At 31.2% G+C, this 11,551-nt stretch overlaps 1 pseudogene; it reads right to left on the bottom strand.

The window, feature by feature from the left end:
- Positions 1–3,043: 3,043 nt before the first annotated feature.
- On the bottom strand, positions 3,044–5,807 carry LOC125198212 (annotated as a pseudogene).
- Between the last annotated feature and the right edge of the window lie 5,744 nt (positions 5,808–11,551).

The raw sequence follows: 11,551 nt of genomic DNA on the forward strand, positions 1-11,551 counted from the left end.
GTCTATTTTTAAATGAATCATATATGTTCAAATATACAAAGATTGAGAAATACTAATCACTAAGACTTTGTCTTTAGTAGATAGCATTAAAGATCAATCGCAACTTTAGATCTATTTTCGATTATTCAACGCCAATATTGTTAGTTTTCTGAGGTCCGCTATGTTGATTAGGGTCCAAAGACGAGGGACAAGGTTGCACGAAGACGACCCAGACCACGCGGCCGGGTGGCTACCATTGGAGTGCCAAGGATTTTCCACCGACCAAAGTTGGACGCTGAGCCGAGAGTAGGAGTGAGTACCGGCAGTACTCTGCAAATCCTACCCGTCAGGTGGATTTCACATAAATGTCTAGAGAGTCCATCCAACCGGTGAAACTTTTCCCCACCTTGTGTAGATTAAGAAAGACCAAAGTCTATTTTTGGTCCCCACATTTTCCCTAAAAACGCTTTTGGTTATAAACAACCTTAGCCCTAAACAATATATTTTGGTTCAAACTTAACCTTTAACCAAATTAATGATTTAATTATAATCTAATTAATATAATTAACTTAATATTAAAATTTATAACAAAATTTACTTAGAATAAAAACTGATTAAATTTAAAAGAAATTTGCTTAAAATAAAAATTGAAAGGAAATTTGTTTACAAATTAATCATATAAATTTTAATATTAATCTAGTTAAGTTAATTAGGTTTACTAGATTATAATTAGGTATTAATATATCACATGTTTAATTAATTTTTATCGAGAAACAGGAAAGAGTCATTACAACAAAAGGGACTAAGCTAGGGAAACGGTATTTTTTTTGTTGAAAATACAAAAATTAATCGTGATTTGACACATGTCATAATAATTAATGAACTACATCCCGAAGCTGATCTTCCCTCACCCAAGGACCAACGAACTTTGAGAAGTACAAAATTTATAAGTTATACTCCCTCCGTCCCGATAATTCTCCTAGCTTTTCCATTTCTGTCCACATAATTTGTCCCATTTCACTTTTACCATTTTTGGTAGTGACCTCATATTCCACTAACTCATTCCTACTCACATTTTATTATAAAACTAATATGTAAAGGTAGGACCCACATTTCACTAACCTTTTCAACCCACTTTTCATTACAATTTAAACCCGTGCCGTCAAAGTGACCGAATTATCGACTGAGGGAGTAATATATTAACATCTTTCATCCATCAATAATAAGTCAATAAGACAATAACCATCGAATTGTCGATTATAATAACATGGATGCTTTTAAACAAACATATTACTCACTTGTTAAAATCTTGGTAGTTTAGATCAGTTGAACAATTGATAACATCTTCGATTTGGGCACTTGAATTTTGGTAGCTTGAAATTTCTATCAAATAAAGAAATGGTACGAGGATTACCACCCATCGAGCCCCCCGATCAACACGTTTGAACGTTAGTTTTAATACAAAAGATTAAGTTTGGATTAAAACATACTATTTAAATACCAAGAGGTCACTATTTTTACTTAGTACTCCCTTCGTTTCTTCATAGTTGAGTTTTTTCTATTTTTGGAAGTTACTTCATGGGAGTCATTTCATATATGGTAATATTTTTTTTTTCTTACTTTACTATCTCTTACTTTATTCTTTTCTTTATTCACTTTATACTTTATTCTTTTACCTTTTCCTCTCTCTTATTTTTTTATCTATTATTTAATACAGCAACATTCTTTCTAAAACTCGCAAAAAAGTTTCTAACTATGAATAAACGGAAGATATAGGATTAAAAAAAAATTAAATGTGGGGAAAAAAAATGAACTTTAGTCTTAAAATCCAGATTTAGCATTTGAGTCCACTTTAGAGTTGTCTTCCTAGTACAAATAGATTGTGAACTATTTCACACTCCACTAAGTTTTAAATCATTATAAATTTTATAAAGTCTCTTCCAGAGAAAATTAAGACTTCATTTTTTTAGATCTATTTATTCACTTCTTGTGGTTGCATTTGTTTTTCAATCAACTAGAGTAAAGGTGTGTTGCCTACTAGATTTAGTGTTCTATTGAGTGGACCAATTTAGAATTAGTCTTTGGCAAAAGTTGTCAATGGAGGTTGTCTTCAATTCCCATTGAAGAGGTGTGATTCTAATTTCTAATTCACAACACTCCTTTATCTTCGTTGTTTGCCATCTTATTGCTTGATTTTTTACGTAATTTGGTGTTGATTCAAGTCATTTTTTAAGATTGTAGATTTAGTAGTTTATTCGCCAACCTTTATTGCTTTATTTTTAGGTAATTTGGTGTTGGCACACCACTAAGTGATCATGTCAAGTTAGTTATATTAGTAATGCAATTAGTCTTAGTTGGTTTCTCACGTTCTTCTTAGTAGTGTAGATTAGTTTCCCATGTTTCGTTATGCTCCATTATCTTAAGTAGTGTGTGGCAGAAAGATAGGGTTCAATTGAGTGGTTGATGTATGATCTTGATAGAGAGGTGAATAAAGGATTTTTTTGTTGTCCGTGGATGTAGATCACATTGATCGAACCATGTAATTCTTCAGTGTGTTTCACATTCTTCGCTTCTTGTCGTTTGATTGTTCGAGTCAATTCTTAACATAACAATAGATGTATGTTTTCAGATACTGCAAAGTAAGCCATTGCTCTTCAGAATCCAGAATGCCTCAGTCAAGTTATCTTCTCTTTGCAAAGATTTGAATCGTTACCAACTTCTTCGAGCCTACTCTATGATCAGGTAAGACCTTGCTCCATTGCCGGCCTTCTCTATTATATGCTTATTTGCTTATTCAAATTGATATTTGATAAGAATATGATTCCTGGATCCATTGCAAGCATGATATATGAATATATCCAATTCTTTTTCAAATGTACAAATTAAACACAATCCCATCACACATCACTAACTACAAACACATACGGACTAATCTCCGATCTAAACATGCTACATCACATATGCATACATATATATAAGTAGATACCATTAATGAGCGAGCATCAAATCCCACAAACCTAATTAGATGAATACTAAGCTACTATCATCAACAAACCGCATATCTTCAGGGCTCGATGGCACCATGTTCAGCCATCGAAATCGAATAAAAATCCGTAGTCATCCTCACACCTTGTAGATTGATCACCCAATTTGTTGTGGATATAGTCATGAGAGCTCGGCGATGAGGCTGGTGGTTCATGTGATGGTCACAAAATAGGTCGAAATCGAGCCTGAGAGAGGTGCTAGGGTTTGGGTTAGGGTTAGGGTTAGGGTTGCCTATGTGGTGTTGGTGGGTAATGTTGACACGTTCATTATTTGTGGAAGAAATAGTCAAATTATCCTCGAAATTTTGTGGACTCATGAGATTGTTGTAATTTTCACTTCTTGATTTGTAGAACACTCTGCATAGTACCCAATCTTCCTGTCAAAGAAGGCCATAGATTAGTTAGATAAATCAATTATTTAATCATAATAGTACCTATATTTCTCTAAGCGCATGTAAACGTCCATTTTGAAATGAGATTTTTACGATCGTTATCTTGTAGATGCTATATATAAAAGGGAAATTTGACATAAAAACCATAAAGTTTGGAGGAAAATTATGTACAATTTGGAAGTCAAAATACTTTAACCTAATCTTATACTCTCTCCATTCCAACTAAGTTAAGTCAAAATTTGTGGAACAGAGATTAAGAAATATGCCGAAAAGTACAAGAAATGAATAAAGTAAGATTGATTGTCATGCTTTGTTTTTAGTTAAAAAAAGGAAATGACTCAACTTAGTAGTGACATTACAAAAGGAATACGACTCAACTTAATTGAGATGAAGGGAGTAGTATTTTTTATATTTTATATTTAAATCCATGGCTTTCGTGAGTGATGATATACGAGCCCCCAAATCTAAATCATTGAGGCAATTGAGAAAATGCCTAAGTTGTGATAAACTCTATGTGGCTATTTTTGAAAGCATGCGGATTCACCGAATTTGATTAAACTTAGAATTTGATCAAATTTCGTGGTTTTTCTAACAATTTGCACTATATAATAGTATTGGTTTTACAAAATCTAGTAACAATCACCCATCATCTTTTAACATATGTATGTGTGTACATGTCCCAAGCCCGTGTCTTAGTGTGTGGGGAATATTATATTCAACCACTTCTATTGAAATACATAGCATATAAAAATATTGATAAATACATCAAACTTTATAGCTCTTGTTTAGGTTATATCATACTCATGGGGTGTAGAGAGAGAACATCGACAAGGAGAATATTTAATGAATATGGTTTTTTTTTCTAGTAAGATATTTTACTAATGATGAAATTTTCAGAAATAATGTGTGTGTGTGTAGGAGCTAGCCCACAGGATGAGAAGGCATAAAAGAGAATCTTTGAGGTAATAATTTCAAAGGAGTTTCGTTCAAGTTTCATACAACATGATTGGCACCTTAAGTCGAAGTGACTGGAAATTCTTTTTTACATAGCTTCACACACAATCTTTATTCCCTTTAGTTACTAAATCAACACAATGAAGGGACAAGTAAGCACAAATTAAGGAACCAACCTTAGGCGGGACATGTGGGTTTTCAAGGCGAAATTCGTGCATAATCCATCCGGTTTTGGTCCCATTAGGAGCTCTATTTTTGTAAAACACCAAAGTTTTCCTCATCCCAATGACGCCCTTTGTCCGGGGATCGAGAACTGCCCGATCTTTCCCCGTGGCCTTCCAATAGCGGAGGTGGTGGCACGGTTGGTTCTAAAGCGTCGCATACTTCCGATCCCGAAGCTAAAGAAGTACCACTCCTTGGAGTTCAATTTAGCCACATCTTCAAATAAGTAATATGTCATGTCATGTTGGTTTAAGTGGAATTAATAGCTTGATAAATAGAAATAAATATTGGCAAAATTACACGTCTTTCTTAACGCGTTCTTGACATATATGCCACGAAAGAAATTAATGGAATTGTACTTAACATGAAATGAATTATTAGGATCTCATCATTTACATTATGTTGCTTATGTGACAATTTCTGCTAAATAGACAATAATTTGGTTACAAGTCACCAAAGATTCGCAAGGCATGTTTGTGGATTTAGAAAGTAATGTGTAGTGTGTCACCCTTTTCTACATAGATGAGAGAGTTACTTCTATGGTGAGAAGTCTATGTCACACATTTGTACACACACACACACACTTTTATATATTTCGATATAGTAATATTTAATCCTAATATCGGTGATCAGATGGCAAAGAAAAAGTAAGTATGAAAAAAAATCTATAAAAACATTCTATATATTACGTGTAGTTAAAGCTTGACACTACTTAAAAAAAACTTGTATTCAATTCAATCTCTTTTGCTAAAAGAATGCAACTGAGAAATCCCTTGATAAGGTTGTGAATTTCGTAGTACTATTTCTCAAAATCTTATCCGATTTCTGCATAATATTATAAATAGAATTGCATGAGAAAAAATAAATAAATGTACATATAAAAATATGCATGGCTAGCTACAACAAAAGACACATACAACAAGTAAGTTCGTCAATCAAAATTCAGTTGTCTCTTAGATGATGAAACAAGAGAACAAAATTTTCTTGACATAACTTTTTTGCATTAAGGTTTGTTAATGTAAACAAAGAAGCGATAAAAAGACCTACCGGGAAGCTGCCATGGCTCGCAAACATGGAGATCGATTTCAACCAAAGTGCCTCTTAGAACTTGTTCATTAGTGATCTTTTTGTAGAGATATGAGAAACTAGCTCCTCGTCGCTCGGATAAAACCTGAAACCCGGTGGTAGCGTCTTCTCCAATGTCTCGTAGTCCCATTTCTTGCCCAATATAATGATAATGAAATACTGATGATCAGTAAAAATAACTCGAATTTTTTTTCTCAAAAGGGATAATCTCTACTCTATTATATGCGTGTGCATATGTGTGTGTGTGTGTGTATATATATATATAGTGAGAGAGAGAGACACGATATAGCTTAGCCAACTTGGACTTTCTTATATACATACATATAGAATTGATATAAATATATACACGTATATACGTACCAAAGTCAGAAGAAATCTTAATGTGGGCAATAATAGGCTGCAATAAAAGAGTAAACTCCAAATTCAAGAAACAAAATAGAACCTCAAAAACACTACTTTTAATCAACTAAATTCCGATATAGTAACTTGTATTTTTTGTGACCTTTTTTGAGGGGTTAATATATGTGAATAGAAATGCTACGTGACAAATATTATAGATTCACACACAATGTATTGCTCAACTACAATCTACTAATTCTGTGTACTTGGTCTTTTACTGTCCTTTTTCGTCAGTTTCCGCAACAAATTGTGGATAAAGTTTTGAAATTATTTAATTAATAAATGGATATGTTTTGAGGATAAATGGCCTAAAGTAAGAAACAAATAGGCTCTTGTTTACTGTATTTGAATATATACTTGAAAGGCGAACCTAACTTGTGAATGAAAATATTGTTTATTTTTGTCAATATCGAATAACAAGTAAACAGACATCTACATAGAGTTGTTATATATAAAATACAATCTAATGACGAATTGCAAAAGCATCCAACACGACAATCATCATTAGAAACACAGATTATTGTTAGGCCATTTTAGAAAATGCAGATTTTTAAATCATTGAAGATCATATAGGTTAGTTTCAGATAACCTGAAAATCTTTTTTTTCTTGTTTTTGGTTCGTTTTAGAAATTTATACTTTGAGACAATGACCCCCGACCAATTCAAATTTCTAAATAAATTTAAAAACGATTTAAAATAAACTTTGTGTGATTTATTAATGAACTCTATATTTTAGTTAAATAGTATCAAAATTAGTTCTATTTTATCACAACTCGATCGACATATATGTATTTATTTACTTTATGTGTGAACTGATTTGGGGTGATTTATTTAGCATATCCTTGTAGTAATAGTAGACGACCACAACTCATCAATGTAAACAGATTAGCTACTCGCAAATTAGGGGCCAAATCGATGATTGGGGTAACAGTATTAGATCTCGATAATTACACAACCAAATAAGGCCTATCATGAACCCGACCGTGGATTGGCCCCTATAGTGAACCTAATAACACCCAACCCAAATGCCCACTCAAACCCGATGTTATGAAAATTTCAACCCAAAACGAACCCGACCCGTTTTTTTTAAAACCGCTTTTCACTCGACACGAACCTATTAAATATCACGATATAATATGGATTTACAAACACGTTAACAATATGATAATGACACAACTTGATTTACATATATAAGAACTATATTATTCGATTAAACCCGATACCATTAAAACCTTATATTAAATCTGATTTTTTTAAACCCAATTACACGATAAAAAACCCGATTTTCATGATTTAAGGGTTACTCAAACTCATCCACACCCAAAATTTTCGGGGTTTTTTGGGGCAACCATTAATTTCATGTCATGTGACTTTTAACACATACTATATTTTAATTAAGCAGCTTAAGTATTTAAACATCAAGAGTAGAATTGCAGATTAACAGAAGATGGATATATATGGGGTCCTAGCCTCCTAAATTCTATCAAGATCAACATGTATTTATTTAAAAAATGGCCTATGATTTCTGAAAGATATCTCTCAAAATACCATTCTTAATCAGTCTATATATTCCAAAATCCCAATAAACCAAGAGTTGTGTTAAATCAATAAAGATCCCTATATGGCTATAAGTTCATCTCGAACTCCAATCAATTTATTGAATTGTATTGACATGGATAACCATGGTAAAATTCAATTAAAAAGGAGAAAACACACTACATATAGCTAGATCTATCTAAAAATTTAAATTTGAAGGTGATAGATGAACAAATAATCACAAGGCTTACTGATTTAGAATGATAATCATGAGATAGAAAAATATCGTCCTTTCTTCATCTGCGAATAATTTAAATTCACGAATTATTTGTGGGTCCGGGACTTGGTTTTTTACCTGAAACCAACATTCCGGTGCAAAATGAGAGAAATCCTAGTCGAAAATTAAAATATTTTTTTTCATTTCTAGAATTATTCGTGTCATATGTATAGTACACGTATATGCATATACGATGCATTATTCATATATACAAATTATGAGAGTGCTGTGGTTTAGATAGGTTTTATCTCGTAGTAATAATTAAGTTTGAGAAGATTGTATTGAAAATAAGAAAATCCCAAACAAAATTATAGGTGTCATACTATGTATCATTAAATAAACAATAATTAGTGTGGAGTATATGGTTTAGATCATGAGAAAAGTGGGACCTACTTAAATTCTCCAAACTTCAAAGTGTCGAGAATCCGTGTCGCAGTATTTGATTATAAATGAAAATAAGTGGTCACAAAATGTTTGAAAGTGTACGATTTTTCCGAACCGAGCCAAATAGAATTTTTTTTTACAAATTTAGTTTGATCTTATGTGCCTAGACGTGAATTTTATAGGACTAGTCTAAATTATATAAGAAACGACGTTGTTTCGGTGTCATAATTTTTGAATTTAACATTGGATAATATGTGTTTAATATGAATAAATATACTCCTTGTAGATCTGTCGGTTTAAAGAATAACAATGTAGGAAATTGACATCAATCTTAAAGTTTGTGATATCAAAGATTGCTTTCAAAGGTCATGACTACCCGGGAAATGATCTATGTAGTTTAGTATATGAAACGGCGTTATTTTAATGCCCTAATTCTTGAATTTTGACATTGAATACTAGTATGTGTCTAATGTGATAAAATACGCCTCTAGATCTATCAGAAATTCGTCCAAAGTTTATCATTTTTAAAATCTGAATTAAAACTTCACTGATTTTAGTTTTTGGAAGTATCAGTCGTTACTCCTACTTTAAAGCGCCCTAAAATTCACGGAAGCAACCCTTTGATCAGTGCATCCACGTAATCATTTATTGAAAAAATTAAGTTTCCCATCGAAATTAATTTGATGATGATCTAATCTTTAATTAGTTAGAAAGATAAGGAACATTTATAATCGGTCGCTAGCTACGAAGAAAAAAGATTAAAAGACTTTAAATTAGTATTAAATAAAGGCAAAATAAAGGTATAATTACGTTTTCGACTAACATATATGCATACATCATTTTATCGCATCAAAACTGAAATTGATCACGAAACCGGATTAATTTACTTGTAGCAAAATAAATTAATTCGTAGTTTAACAAACCCTATTACGGCCACGTCTCAATGTCATATTTATTGAGCTTATATTGCTTAATATAATACCCTATTTACTCCTTATTTTCTTATTTTAATTATTGATATCATTTTTACTCCTACTAAATTTTTAGACTTTATTATTGTATAATTAAGAGTGTATTAAATATTCTGAACCATTGAATCTAGTAGTCTTGTTTGTAGTTACAAATATTAATCTTCAAAACATTGGCAATAAAATAATTAATGAAGTGAGTTCACAAGAGCATCATTCATTTTGTCGGACGTATATATTCTAACAATTATTAAAGATAAGAAAATGTTGATACAAGCAATCAGATTACTCAATTATTCATGAAGAATCAGTAGAATTTCTTAATTTGTCTACGTCTGTTCCCAAAATTATACGTTTATAATTGTGTTTAATCGCATCACTTCAACCGCATGATTGCTCTGTTATAAACTGTGTTTTGTTATATTCTACTCATTTTCATATCAATTGATGCCACGTATGTTAATGATCACCTTAAATATACTTTAATATGTATTAAATTATCATTTAAATAAATATATAAAACATATATAAAAATAAAGGATGCCAACTTCATAATCCTGAAATATATATTAGTCTAGATCATAAAATTAGGCTTTAATTAATTATAATCGAACTTCAAAAGAAGATTGCTAGTTATGGATCCAAAGTCTATGTAGCAGTTATATGGAGTTCTATTTATCTATTGCCAAAGAAATAGAATATAAATTCAGAACTCTTAAAAGAACTCTTAAAAAGTGCGTCCTATAATAGACTGAGATTTTAGGATATATTATTTTCAGAGGCAAATACAGCTTAGAACATCACCCTTATACAAACAAGTACTATACATGGTCTAGTCTAGCCGTATCAGTTGCTCTTATGCTTTGCACCCGTTTTGGATCTTAACTAAAATACAAAAAGAATACATTTTGTTAATATTGTTAATATTTTACCTTCCATAATTTTTTCTTAACTTTTTATTAATCTTTTTTGCCATACATAGTTTTCTTCTCCTTTTCTATTTTTAATTTCAACATTCTAGTACTATTTTTACCTTCTCGTTTTTTATTTTTTTACTTTGTCTGAATTTTTATTCACTTCTATACAAAATTTCAAAATTCTCATCCTAAATTTTTTATATTGCATAAATTATGTTTCTAATTTATTTTACTTTTCGTTTTTCTAATCTTTAATTTTCGTTATCAAATTTATGTCCAAAATTTTAGGCTCGCTTAACTGGTTCTCCGCTTCTCGACGGAATCGGAACCGAAACCGACCGGGTAATTGAGGAACCGGGAACCAGAGAACCGTTCCGTCCGAACCGGTTCTAGTATTTTTCAAACTTTTCGGTTCCGGTTCTACTCGAATCGACGTTCTTACCCGAACCGATAATATATTAATTTCAGATTTTTAATTTTAGTTTTAATAAAATTTAATATTTTTACTTAAATAAAATTAATCCTATTCCTAACTTCCTAGCCGCAACTATGGAGTACATATTTTTCATTTGATATCTCATCATTTTTTGTATTCAATTGAGTTAGAAATACATCAAAAGAATGTGCTTCAAATATAAAGATATGCTTTCAATTACTAACATATTGTATAGTTTATCTAATTTTTTCGATTAACCTATATAGTGTATATTTTGATACACATCTATATCGTTAAGAAATATATGACAAAATCAAATACTACTACTTTGAAACTATATTGATTTATAAGCCTTATATACAAATAGACTATATATACTGGGTGAAAATAGGCTAGTATATAGAAAATTAAAAATAACAAAACTACTAATTTTGTGAATATCTCAATCATTGAAGTAATCAATTTCATGACTTATTTTTCCTTCTTAATGTTTTATTTGTTGGAAGGTATTTTGCTGAGTGAATACAAATAATATTGATAATAAAGATATTAAAGAATTGAAATTTCATGATTAGGTTTATTTTGTATACCACTTTTGAGACGTAGTTGGGCATAAATCACATGATTAGTGGTCAAAAACTATATTTTTACTCCATGTTAAAAGTTACTACCGTATTATTTTAGATTTTTAATATTTTGATTTGTATTTTTGTGTGTTTATTTAAATTTTTTGGCATTAATTGTTATATTTCTAAATGTTGAATTATTTAAATAAATCAAAATTAAAACTATAAATCAGTTCCGTTCCGAACCCGATCCAGCTGATCCGTTCCGCTCCGGTTCCAAGATTCATGAAAATTTGTAACCGGGTACCGGTCAACCGGACCGGATAGAACCGAACCGCCGAATAAGCAACCTACAAAATTTTATATTTTACCTCCTCTCTTTTTTCTAATC

This window comes from Salvia hispanica, unplaced genomic scaffold, assembly GCF_023119035.1.
Source record: "Salvia hispanica cultivar TCC Black 2014 unplaced genomic scaffold, UniMelb_Shisp_WGS_1.0 HiC_scaffold_129, whole genome shotgun sequence".
NCBI classification, from domain to species: Eukaryota; Viridiplantae; Streptophyta; class Magnoliopsida; order Lamiales; family Lamiaceae; genus Salvia; species Salvia hispanica.